This window comes from Equus caballus, chromosome 19 (assembly GCF_041296265.1).
Source record: "Equus caballus isolate H_3958 breed thoroughbred chromosome 19, TB-T2T, whole genome shotgun sequence".
In the NCBI taxonomy this organism is placed as follows: Eukaryota; Metazoa; Chordata; class Mammalia; order Perissodactyla; family Equidae; genus Equus; species Equus caballus.
The window spans coordinates 33057695-33070805 of NC_091702.1; the positions used below are offsets into that span (position 1 = coordinate 33057695).

The 13111-nt window shown below is 54.2% G+C and overlaps 1 long non-coding RNA gene across 1 annotated transcript; it reads left to right on the forward strand.

Annotated features, from left to right (window-relative positions):
- Window positions 1–897: 897 nt before the first annotated feature.
- On the forward strand, window positions 898–9350 carry LOC138918925 (uncharacterized). Its single transcript, XR_011428692.1, has 3 exons — window positions 898–1021; window positions 4201–4362; window positions 9005–9350. It is a non-coding gene; the product is annotated as an uncharacterized lncRNA (long non-coding RNA).
- Window positions 9351–13111: the final 3761 nt, after the last annotated feature.

Here is a 13111-nt window from a genome sequence, read left to right on the forward strand (position 1 = left end):
TTCAGAACTCCCTGGAGTCATTGGGAGACCAGACCCAGGCCTATCCAGGCTCAACTTCCCTTTTGTGCTTCGGCCTCATTGCATCTAACTTCTTGGAAGTGGAGCGATAAGAGTAGAAAGCAAACTGCCCCAGAGCTCCTTCCTCCTAAGGCTCAGCGCAGGCGTTCCTGGGGTGGGGGCAGACACTTGAGTCTGGATGGTGTTTTACAGACATGTTCACTCCCGTTGTCTCCCAGGGAGCTGAGGGTAGAGGGGGTTGGTCAGCTCCCAGGGTCACATGGCAGCCCGACAAAGGGGAGGAGAGCCCACTGGTGTTCAGATGCAGAGCCCAGCTCCCTTCAGCAAACATCAGCCCAGAAGTGTGGCTGCTCTTCACCAAGTCCTTACTGTGTTCCAAGCACTGGGCTAAAATGCTCCATTTATAGACGGATCTTATTTAATCTCACAACAACCCAGCCAGAGAAGGAAGTATTTTTATCCTTTTTACACAGGAGGAAGGGAAAGGTTAAGTAACTTGCCCAAAGTCGCTGAGCCAGTAAGTGAGGCCTGGGGCTAGGATTCCCACCCAGACACTGCCTGTGCACTTGAAAGGTTCAGAGGATAAGTTACAAGAACCAGGGAGAGGGTTAGGAAAACAGTTTCTGGAAATGTCAAAGGAGAAAACATGGGGGGCGCTCAGAGGCCCCTTGGATGCAGAAGCAGGAAGAGGGTGGGGGACAGGTGCGTCTCCTGGTGTCAGAAGGGGTCCTTGGGCAGTAAACCTTTGCGGGGCATGGAACAGGTTTCCATGGTACCTGCACATCCTAAATTAGAGGGTCGTTGGCTGGACCCGGTAGGGGGAAGGGCATGGACAAAGCCTCATGGATCACCGAGTTCGCGTGTCGCGGCCCCGCACATCTCCAGACGTTTCCAGACAGGGCAGAGCTCGGCAGGGGCATTCCAAGTGGCGGAGGTAGCTAGGGGTTGCGATGCTACAGGCCCGGGGCGGCTATTTCAGGCGCAGGGGACCAGGCCCCATGAGGTGAGCGGGCGGGCCCGCCCCGCGGCGCGCTCCGGCGGGGAGAAGAGGGGGGGGGCGGCCGTGGCGCTGCGCGGGCTCCCGGGACCCCCTGCCCCGGCCTTCCGCGGCGCGCTCCCGCTCTCGGGCTCCTCCCGCGGCGCCGCTCGTTGGTATTCCCCCCGCGGAGGCAAGCGCCGCGCCGTGCCGCAGGAGGGGCCCCGGGATGGGCGCCCAGCAAGGCTCCGGACCTGGGAGCCCCCGGGGTCGGAGGAGGGCGGGGGACAGGGAGCAGCCATCGAGATCTCCTTTCTTTCCTGGATGGGGACTCTGCCAAGGGCGGGGGATGGGAGGGACGATGCGGGGGCCCGAGGCCGCCTTGGGCCCAGGCGCCAGAGCTGTCAACGGCGCAAGGTGTCGCGGGTGGCCGGGGGAGGGGACGTGGTGCTGAGTGGCGTCCGGCACACCCCTCGCCGCATTCCGGGGCCGAGGACTGAGATAAAGGGGAGGGGGCGCACCAAGCTCCTGCTCAAGTGTCCACTTCCTACTCCTGAGGCTCCGGGATGGGGAGGGTCCGTGGCCCATGTCTCCTGGACTCCCTCCCTGCCTTATCCCGTCATTCTAACCATCTTAGCGGGAGTCTGGGATGGGGCCTCCACCTGAAGAGGTAAGACGTCGCCCCCTACTGGGTCCGCCGGCAGGGCGGGATGGTGGACACTGAGCGCCAAGGCAGGAGCGGGGGCCGGCAGCCGCACAGTAAGGGGGACACTGGGTGTGTGCGCCCCAGGTCGAAGATTTTGAGGGACGTGTTCAACCCAGAAATGCCGGGTCCATAAGGCACTCCGGATGTGTCCTGTGCAGCACACCGCATGTGTCCTGTGCAGCGCACCGCACATAGCTCTCTCCGCGTGCGCCCAGATCTGTACACATGCATGTAGTGCACGCACACCTCTCTCCTTCCACTTAGCCACGGGAAGCAGCAGACTGGGGCACGCTACACTTACCACAGCCACACTTACATCATGTCCCCAAGTCACCTCCCTTACTCGGGTTCACACGTCCTCAGTTACAAGACCCTCCCTGGCCCCACCTCCCAACCCACACACCCTAAGAGTTAGCCGAGCCAGAGAAGAGGTGGGGGAAGGGAAGCAAAGAAAGACGAAAGCCACTGTCTTCCTTGAAGGCACTTGCCCCAGTGCATTTCTATCTGGGCGACCTAACCCAGCTACCCTGTGCCTCAGACCCCTGAGCACGGGGATTCAAGGAGGGGTCGGGCCGTGGTTAGGGCAGAGGAAGAATTACTCAGGAGGGGTCTGCCTTTCCTGGGGGCAGATAAGGAGGGAGAGAGAGTGAGGTCTTAATCTGCCCCGTCTTGGTTAACTTGGTTAATTACACTCTCCTGGGGGCAGAAAATTAGATCTCCCAAGTTAGTGCTTAAAAAGGGAGGTCAATGCATGGGTAGCCGGGGAGGGTTGAGACTGGGGGAGGGGCAGCTTCCCCTTAACTCCCTCATCTCATCTGCCCCAGAGGGGCAGTTGTATCCCCAAATGACCCATGTTGTGCCCCTCTCTATGCCTGAACTCTGACAGTAGGGACAGGTAAGGAGAGTAAGATGCTCCAGGCTGTGCTCAGTCCTCACGTGGATCCCCCTTCTCCAGGGTGGCCCCAGGGAGGGGGACCTGGACAGCAGCCCTTAGATCCAAGCCTGAGTGGCCAGATCCAGGATTAGAACCTGGAAAATCTGGGGCGACTGGAGTATTACAGTGGGAAGGGCTGCAGATTTAGAGTGTACGGGCAGACCTGGGGTCAAAGCCCAGCTTCCTTGGGCAGGTTGACCTCTCTGTCTCATGCCCTCACCTATAAAAAGGTGTAGTAATCATTCCTACCTCGTGGGATTGTTACAAACATTAAATCAGTGAACACGTGTAAAGTATGTGCCGGGATCATAGCAAGCACTCAAAAATGTCAGCTACTATTTTTATTAGTATTAAGTTTAAATAAAATATAGGAGCAGATAGGAAAATGTTGAATAGTGCTTGGTGCATAGCAGGGGTCGAAAAAACCAAGGCACGTGGGGAAATCCACCAACCCCATGCCACCCATGGGGATGCTGGACGTTTTGCTGCAAGCTTAGCCCAGGCCCTGGCCCACTTCCTGGGGTAAGGCCCTGGGGGCCTGGGCAGTTTGAAGGCAGTGAGGGTGTAGAACCTCATTAAGGGGTAGAGAACAGCAAGTTGCCAAGGGAGAATGGTTTCTGCATTTCTCCCCTTAGTACACTGATCCCGGGTCTGGTTGAGGGGGTGGGGCTCCTTCCCTCTGATATTCATTGGTTCTTAAAATGTTTACTGGATATCTACTATGTGCCAGGCATTAGGCTGGGCACGAGGGATGCTGGGACAAACAAAGACAGAGAGAGCTGCTGCTTCAAAGAGCTTAGTCTACGAGGGACATGGGTGCTATTCAAATAATCATACAAAGGAATGTATGTAATTACAAGTCAAGGTAAATGTTACAAGTGCAGGACCAAATCACAGCTCTAGGGACCTGAGCTAGTCTTGGGTAAGGCTGGGGGTCCTCTAAGCAGTTATCTGATGCCCAGCAGAGGGAGCTGGGGCCCCCATTACCATCCAGGTCCCTTTAACCTTTTGGTGTCTGATCCTGAGTATATCTTCATTCACTCCCTCCCTCCTTCCCTCACTCATTCATTTATTCAATAAAGCTTCAATGGGCCCTTCTATATGCCAGTCCCAGTGTATGGAGCTGGGGACATGGGGATGAAGTGGCTACAGCTCCCACTCCCTGAAGGGGCACACAGCTCAGAGGCGGACACTGATATGTGCATCAACATATGACACCGACCAAGCCTTCCCTTCCCTATAGCCCATCCCCAACTTGGCCACCCGCTTCTCACAGCTCAGAGGGCCAGTCTCGGGCACCTGTTCCCAGCAGTCCTACAACCCCATAGTGTTCCTTGGGCACTCTCTGGTGCTCCTTCTGTAGCCCTCTGCTCTACCTTTACCCTCTGCAAGGCACATCTGTCCATCAGCGTTTCTGAGTACAGGGTGCCTTCTATCCCCTTTTCTACAGAAGAGCTCAGAGAGATTACGTGGCTTGCCTGAGGACACAAAGCCAGGCAACGGCAAAGCCAAAATCTGAATCAGCCCTAACCTATCCATGATTCTGCGTTCTTCCCACTCCATCAGGATACCTAAGGGAACCTGGAAGTGCTGCACCTGGGCCACTTCAGAATGACACTCTCCCCACCAAGAGGGTGCTCTGCACACATGGGCAAGGGCTGCCTCAGCTTGCCTTTTTCAGAGACGAGAGGAAAGAGAGAGGCGGAGAGCCGGGCCTCCAGGTGGAAGGTGCGTGTCAGGAGTACTGTCCAGGAATGGAATGGGGTTCCAGCTTGGGGGTGGGGGTACAGGTCTGACAGGCAAGCAGTTCTGTCCCTCCATGTTGCCTCCCGGTCCCTGTTTCTCATTAATCAGTCCCATCTCATGGAGCAGGAATGAAAACAGAGGATCTGGCTGGAGGCCTGCTGTGACATCAGCCCAGAGGTGGCTGCCTTGACCCTGACTACTGGGACCTGGGGAAGCCCCCTACCCGACTTTGTCCTGGCTTGACAGGGAGAAGGAGAGAGGGCAGAGGACAACTCTCCCTGAACCTCTCTCCCTTCTCCGGGCACTGAACTTGGGGCAAGTGAGAGAGGTGGCACTTGCCTGAAGAGACCAGGAAAGGGTGTGTCAGCAGGAATGTAGAGGGTATTGGAGCTGGCTTTCCCCAGACACCACTGCCTCCTACACACCCTGCCACTCCTTCCCCCACAGCCACCCCCAGCACCACTCCCAGGCATTGCTCTCCCAGCATCCTCTCCATGTCCTCCATTTCTACTACTGAAATCTTCCCTTGTACCCTTTTCTGCCCATCCTCACCTCCCTTGACCTTTCTGAGCCTCAGGTTCACAGTCAGGCTTCTTCCGGGACTTGATACCTGGCTGACCAGATTCTTCTTGGCTCCAGCATTTTGGCTTTCACACCCAGATGTTGACCTCTCACCTCCAGTGACCTCCCGCTTCGTTCCCAATTGTCCTTCAACACCACATTGGGCTACACTTTGATCCTGGTTCTCACTTAGCCATCTCCTCCAAGACTGCAAGTCTGATATCCCAGCCTCCCACCACTTCCTCCTGCCTGCCCAGTTTCAAAATCTCTGGTCCCCAAACCCCTTTTTCTCCCCATCTGGGGGCCTTCTGGGGTACACTTCTCTCCCTGTCCCACCTGGACTATTCCCACCATGATCCCTCTGAACAATCCTTTTCTTGTTTTGCTGCTTTCCAATAAAATACCCTCCACAGCAGCTGGTGCAGACTTTTCTACACTACTCAACCCCCAATTGCACCTTCTCCCACCCTCACTTCCTACTTTCCTAGCATAATGCATCCTCTCAACAAACACTTGCTGAGCCTTCCTCTTTGCCAGGCACTGAGCCTCAGGCAATGGAGATACATGAGCCACCCTCAAGAAGCCTACAGTCCAGTGGAGGAGAAAGACAAATGACACGGTAATATAGGAATATTCCAGGTGTCACAGATGGATTTTGAAGAGGAGAGTGACATCATGAGAACAGTATTTTTGGAAGTGGAGTGAGGCTGTCATGGGAGGGATTGGAGGACATGGAGATGGTGGCAGGATGGCAGGGGAGGAAGCCAAGGTTTAGGTGAGGAGTAATAAGGTCCTGGATGGAGATAGGTTGAGGAGGAAGTGCTGGAGAGATGAGGAGGAGATGGGTGTGAAGGATCTGGCAAAGTAAGTAGTAACATGCTTGGTGACTGATGGGATGTGGGAGGGGAGAGATAGTAGAGTCTGAGCCTGGGTGATTCTAAGGACTGAGCGACTGGATGTACTTTGGCACCATTTATAGATTCAGAAAGTACAGGAAGAGGAACAGTATGTGTGAAGGAGAACAGTGGGCTCCATTTGAAGCATTCAAGGAGAGATGCCCAGAAAGCCACTGAATATGTGGACCTGGAGCTCAGGAGTGAGGTCTGAGCTGGAGTGTCAGGCACAGCATGGAAGCCAGGGATGAAGTTCAGATAGTGGGTAGGATTGCCCAGGAGAGTTATAGAGAGAAGAGAAGAGTCTGAGGTGGGTATGTATGGAATGCCCCCTCACTGCTCCTACAGGCATCCTTCATGCCTCTCTGAGAGCTCTTTTCACACTGCATTGGAAATGTTCCTGTTTATCTTCCCTGCCTGGATGTGAGCTCCTTGAAGAACACATCACATCTTTATGATGCATGTTTCCCAGGAAGACGTGCTTGGGCCTGGCACAAGATAGGGGCTCAGTAATGCCCAAGGGATGGATGGATGATAAAAGTAATGTGTTGAGGGCTTCTTATGTGCCAGACGCCACTCTAAGTGTTTTACATTTAGTAATTCATTTAATCTTCGGGACAACTCTACATTTCCAACTCTCAATGGAAATATATTCTTACCATTTCCATTTTACAGATGGGAAAGCTTGGCTAAGAGAAATTAAGGAACTTGTCCAAGGTCACAGAACTGGTAAAGGGCAGAGCCAAGATTCGAGTCCAGGTAGTCTAGCTCCAGACCTGATGCTTTTCACTCCCACACTATTCTGCTTCTGAAACAAAATCTTAGAATAAAAACATCTACTATTGATTATCATTACTGAATGCTTACTGTGCCAAGCACTGTGCTAAGAACTTTATTAGATTATTTAATTTAATTCTATATAAATGAGTTAATAGATGAATGTATTGATGGATGGAATAAAATTATGTATGTATGTGTGTATGTATGTATGTATGTATGGACAAGTGCATGAATGGATGGGTGAATAAGAAAATGGGTAGATGAGAAAGTAAGTGGAAGGATGGATAGAGGGACAGATGAATAGACGAGTGAATGTATGTATGAATGAAGAATAGCTGGATGGGGACCAGTGCGGTGGCACAGCAGTTAAGTGCGCATGTTCCACTTTGGCAGCCCGGGGTTGGCCAGTTCAGATCCCGGGTGTGGACATGGCACCGCTTGGCACGCCATGCTGTGGTAGGCATCCCACATATAAAGTGGAGGAAGATGGGCATGGATGTTAGCTCAGGGCCAGTCTTCCTCAGCGAAAAGAGGAGGATTGGCAGCAGTTAGCTCAGGGCTAATCTTCCTCAAAAAAAAAAAAAAAAGAATAGCTGGATGAATGAATGATGGGTAGATGAATGGATATGTGGATGGATGGGTGGATGGATGAATGGTAGAATGGATGAAAGAACAGGCAAGCAGGTGTATAGATGAGACAATGCATGAATGGATGGATAATACGTGAATAGATGGAAGAATAAGCAAGTGAATGGATGAGTGGATAGAAGGATAGATGGAGGGATGGAAAGACGAATGGATCCACAAGCATAGATGAGAAGGTGGATAAGTAGATGAATGGGTGAATGGATGGATGAGCAGATAAACGGGTGGGTGGATGGAAAGCTGGATGAATGGATAAACAATAGGTGTATGGATAAAAGGATGAATGAATGGACAGATAGTTAGATGATTAAATGGCTGGATGATTGGATGGTTGGATGGATGAGTGGATGTTTAGATGGTTGGATGGATAAAGGAATGAATTCTTATATTTAGGACTGTAAAAGAGAGTAAGGAAAGTCAAAAATTATAGTCCCTACCCTTTCCCCTAGATATATCTATGCCTTCTGTTGGCCATTTCTTCCACAGTGGTATATAGAATCTGTCCTGCCCTACCCGCTTCCCCCACCCCCACACACAAACCCACAACCAGGCACCAACACTTGGTCCTCACCCACCCTCACTTGAAATACAGAGATATCCTGGAACAGATTCCAGCCATCCTGATTCCTCTCCTGCTCTTCTGCTTTGATGTCCAGGGAAAGCACCTTCCAAACAACCAGCCTAGGGAGAAGGCAAGTGGGGATTGTGAGGGCTCCTCCCTCTGACCTCTGTTGCAGTGTCAATAATAATGCCAGGGTTGGAAGGTTGTGATTAGAATGGCAAACTAATAGTGTCACAGAAAGTGTTAGGGGCACAGTGTCAGGGGACAGGGGTGTTCTGTGGGGCTGGTAGGACAGCCATATCTACTCTCAGGTAGAGAAGGGGTTTTAGGAAGTAGCATTCAGGCAGACGGGAAGGAAGGAGGCCTTGCTGGGTTAGGAGGCAGGATCCACCTCTGAAGGCATCGAATTGTTAAGTGCTCAGCTCCACTGAGAGCTGTGTGACCTTGGACAACTCACTTAGCTTTTCTGAGTTTCCTTATCTGTCAAATGAACTAATAACACCTACCTCACATGGTCACTGAGAAAATGAAACAAGATGATCCAAACAAAGTGTGAGGCACGTTGTAGGCCATTAACAAATGCGTTCGAGAAGTAGTAAAGTATGTAGATTTCATTTTCTTCTGGGAGAAGATAAACTAAGGAATCTCTGCTTGGTGTCTGTTTAGGAAGAAGTGCGGGTCAGGGGGGATGATTGACATCCTGGGTCTAGGGTCCCCATGGCCTCTGGGAACCTCCTTGAGAAGCCCTCTCCTGCTTCCTGCCCCTACAAGCTCAGGTCCCTGGAAATTTCCAAGGCCTGAGCAGGAAGAAGTAGCATGAGAGTGTTGGTGGGAGCGGGCGCTAGCCCTGGAACCCCTGAGGAAGCAGACCCTTCCCACAGCCCCTGACCCTCCCTCTCTGGGCCAGGCGCCAGCAGGCAGGGCACCCAGCTCTGTGCTTAACAAAAAAGAGCTGCTTGTTGTGCAGGATGAGTCATGGAGACCCTAGAGTGGCCCTGGGAGGAAAGAGGGGGAGTGGGTTCCTCCTCCGACCCAGGAAAGGGCCGTCTCCCACAGCCAGACCTCAGTGGGGAGCACACAGATTAAGGGGGGCTGGAAACCAAGACCTGTACCTTCTTCCTTCCCCACTACTTTCTTTCATTTCTCCCATCTCATTTTATCTCCATCATGTTTATGTTTTCAGATGGAAGAACAGAGGCTGGGAATCTTGCCTTCGGTTTTACAGATATCTACATATAGTATTAAATAGCTAGACTTTTGACTCTGCTGGGGGCACTTGCTCCTTTTAAACTGGGCTTGAGGGGCTGGCCCCGTGGCCAAGTGGTTAAGTTCACGTGCTCCGCTGCAGGCGGCCCAGTGTTTCGTTGGTTCGAATCCTGGGTGTGGACATGGCACTGCTCATCAGACCACGCTGAGGCAGCGTCCCACATACCACAACTGGAAGGACCCACAACGAAGAATATACAACTATGTACCCGGGGGCTTTGGGGAGAAAAAGGAAAAAATAAAATCTTTAAATTGGGCTTGAACACAGGATGCATGAAGGGAGGAGAAGGGAATGGCTATGTCTTGTACTAGACTTTTTACGTAGTTTCATCTCCATAGCAATCCTATGAGGTTGAAAGGAAAACGTTCTTGCCCCATTTTACACATAAGGAAACTGAGGCTCAGGGGAGTAACTTACCAAGGTCACATGCCTGGTAAAGGTTAGAGCCTGTATTTGAACCTAGGGTGTCAGACCCTTGACAAGAGCCCCTTAGAGAGGGGACCTTTAGGACAGGGACCCCATAGGGGTCTGGCTTTAGTGGCATGGAGAGGACCGGGGAGCTGTTCTGTTTGACTCAGCACCAGGGATCCCAGATCCACATGCAGCTCTGTGCCGGAAGCCCAGTTCTGCGTGTGGAAATGAAGATGCTAAACCCGTGCCAACAGGGCCATACCCAACCCCAGCCCCCACCTGAGGGCTCAGGAAATGACACACCTGAACTGCAGAACAGATTGTTGGACCCGTCTCCAGGATCACCTCCCAGGGGTGGGGTTTGCAGATAGTTGCTCAGCAGCCCCTAGGAAGGAGGAGGGCCAGGCGTCCTGGGCTGAGGAGTGCCCTCCAGGCTGACCCAGACCTGGCAGTGCAGGGTGGTGGACACATCAGTCTGCGGGTCAGGTGGCCGGGGCTCAAGTCCTGCTGTGTGACCTTAGACAATTTGCTAAGTATCTCTGGGCCTTATACTCATCTTTTGTAAATAAAGGGAGAATTTTTTTTCTGCCTACCTCTGGGCATGGGGCCTGGAGGAAGAAACTTTCTACTCTGTGGGGGGTCTGACTCTGGGTCAGAACACAGTCTCCAGAAAGAGGTGGGGGAACGGGGTTTCTGCCTGATCTTTCTGGTGGTAAGGAGTGTTAGGAAGCATGAAACAGCGCCCTGGGGGCTGCCTGTAATTTTTTCACAAGTCTGGCCGTGCATAAGGGGCAGCTTCCTCTTGATGCCCTTGCTATGGTATCTGAAACACAGAGTTCTTCCTGCTCCTGAGGCTGGAGACTATGCTGGGGGCAGGCGGGGCTGGCTAGTGGGAGGGATGGAAATTTGCTCTCATTTGACAACTAACCTCTACTGTGCTCAGCTCTAGAACATCATCTGCTCCTGGCACAGGCAGGGTGACTGAGGCCCCAGAGGAGACAGCCAGCGGAGGCCAAGCTCCCACATTCTCAGGCCTGACACAGAGCTCTGGGTGGTCACCCTGCAGGGCCTCCTCTTGGGGTTGCAAGCCACGTGGAGGCTGGGAGTGCCCCGGGGTGGGGGGAGGTGGGCAGTGTCATTTCAAGTGGGGGGAGGGTCATCCCTTCTCCTTCCACACCAGCCTTGGCTGAGGCCACAGCTCAGGCAGAAGGGAGGCTGGGGGAGGGGAGGGCAGAGCTTTGAAAAGGAAGAGGCAGGAATTCTGGTTGGAAATCATTCAAATGAGGCTATGAAACCAGAACCCTGTCTCAGAACAAATTGGCCAGATTTGGCCTGGGGGGAGGGGGGTTACCAGGCGGGTAGAGGAGGTTGGGCCCTGGCTGAGGGAGGAGGGGCTAGACCAGACTCCGATGTGTGTACCCAAGAGGAGCCCAGGCCTGAGCTGTGATGGGTAGAAGGGGACAGTCATCCCCTGGGCTGCCTGCTGTGATATAGGAGGGAGAGGCCAGGTGCCCCAGCCAGCCATCCGGCCTTCCTAGAGGGATCGGGTCTAGTCCAGCACTGACACTCTCTAGGACTGCCCAGCTGTGACCCTCCCACATCCCTGCCCCTGACCTCTGACTGAGGAGCCCCTGTGACTCTATCTTCCCAAGTATTCATTCAAAATTTCTGTTTCCCTTTTAAGTCCTCTGCTCTGCGCTAAGCCTTGGGTACAAGGATGAACTCTGCTGAGGGTTGGGTGGGGAGGAGTAGATGGCTGAGGCTTTGAGGTGTGACTTAAAAAATGGATTCTCTTTCCTTGTCCTAACTGGGGAGGTGTCTGGGGGTCCTCTCACAGAGCAGAGCTGCTCTAGGGGGCCTGGGGAATGCCTCTCCTCCCCAGGCAGAGCGAGGGATAGGCACGGGTCAGAAGGAAGGGAGGGGTGAGCAATGGGGGTTCACTGTGGGGCCAGGCAGGGGCACGCGGCGGAGAACCAGGTCTTCAGAGACTCATCAAAGGAGCTGCTGTGTGAAAGGGCAGCCTGAGAGGGGTCGCCGGTTCACGCTGCCTGGAGAGGGATGAAGGCCTGTCTGATGGGGGCGGGGGAGGCTGCTAGAGGCCGGGCTGAGAGAGGGAGTGGCAAGGACAGCAGGCTCCTCGTCCAGCACTAGCTCCTGTCCAGCTGCCTGGCCAGCCACAGGCGGAGTCTGGAGAGCTTGTTTCTAGGGAGAGGCTCTGTCTGTCTGCCTGCCGTGGTCTGGGTGTCCAGGCCCCTTCTCAGGGAGGAAACAAAGTTCCTCAGCCGCCCCACCCCCATGCCTCCTGTTCTAGATTCAAGGGCCAAAATCAAGTCTCAGAGCCAGACGGAAGCAGGACTCAGACACAAGCTATGACCCTGCCGCCTGTCCTGACCCTTCCTACCCTGACCCCAGCCCTGGGGTTTTCTGGCTTGCTGCTCCTCCGACACCACCCACAATGAGCGGGACTCTGCCTTTGTCCTGCTTTCTGGCCCCATCTTCTCCCTTAGCACTCAAGTCCCACCCTGTGGAGAGGGAACCAGCAACTAATTGGGACCCTCTTTCCCACTTTTCCCTGAGCCCACTGACCATCTGAAGACCTTACTCCCCTCACCTCCAGGGTGGGGGTCTCAGAGGCCTCTCTGCCCTTCCGCCGACCAGAGCTGATAGAGGCTCCCAGAATCCTCTCCGCCTCCAGTGTGGATTCCCAGTCTTCCCTGACCCGCCCCCTTGGAGTGTGGGTCTTGAGTTGCAGTTACCACTCTTGACACCCCCACCCGCCAACTCAGGGCGCTCTCAGAATTCCCTCTGTCCTTCCCCACCGCAGTGTGGACTTCCAAAGTCCTCCTCCATGCACTCCCCAGTGGGAGCACTAGAAGAAAGGTACTTCTGAGGGAAGGAAGGGGGGCAGCCAGGGCTCACGATGGGAGGGACCTCGGCTTCTGGCCCCTCCTTGGGGATCAGGCTGGGCCTGGACCTCTCCTCTCGACCCCTCCTCTCAACTGAGGCGGCCACAGTGGCGGGTGAGCGAGCTGGAGGGGGCTGGGAGGGGCAGGGGAGGTGGGGGAACCGGTCTTGTGTTGTTCTTGGCTTGAGCCCCCAGCCCCAGGGAAATCCTGACTCTGTGGAAAACTGAGCAGGCAGCCAGGCAGGGGAGGAGGAGTTGGAAGAGGAAGAGGAGGAGAAGGGGGAGGAGGACCAAGGGCTCAGGGCGAGGTGGGGGTAGGGGCTCCTCTCATAAATCAATCCCACCAGCTCTCAGGCCTGACAAAAACCAGAGACCCCAGGGTCCCTTGAGGGCTGGGGCTGGGGAGGAGGGCACAGACCATCCGATGGGCTGTGGGGGAGGGAAGGCTGAAATGAGGGGCAGCATCCTGCTCAGAGGGCCCGGCCCCAAACCCCCCGAAACAACAGGTGTGTGTGTGTGGCGGGGGAGGGGTCTGAGAAAACAATTTCACAACCACGGGAGCTGAACCAGGGTGGCTGTGACAGATTGATGGGGAAGGGGCCCACTGGTCAGCATTCAGAACGTTTTATTGCCCTGGATTCTGGCCTGGTTCAACTCCTGAGGAGCTGTGTGACTTCAGGCGAGTTGTTTGGCCTCTCCAGCCTCTG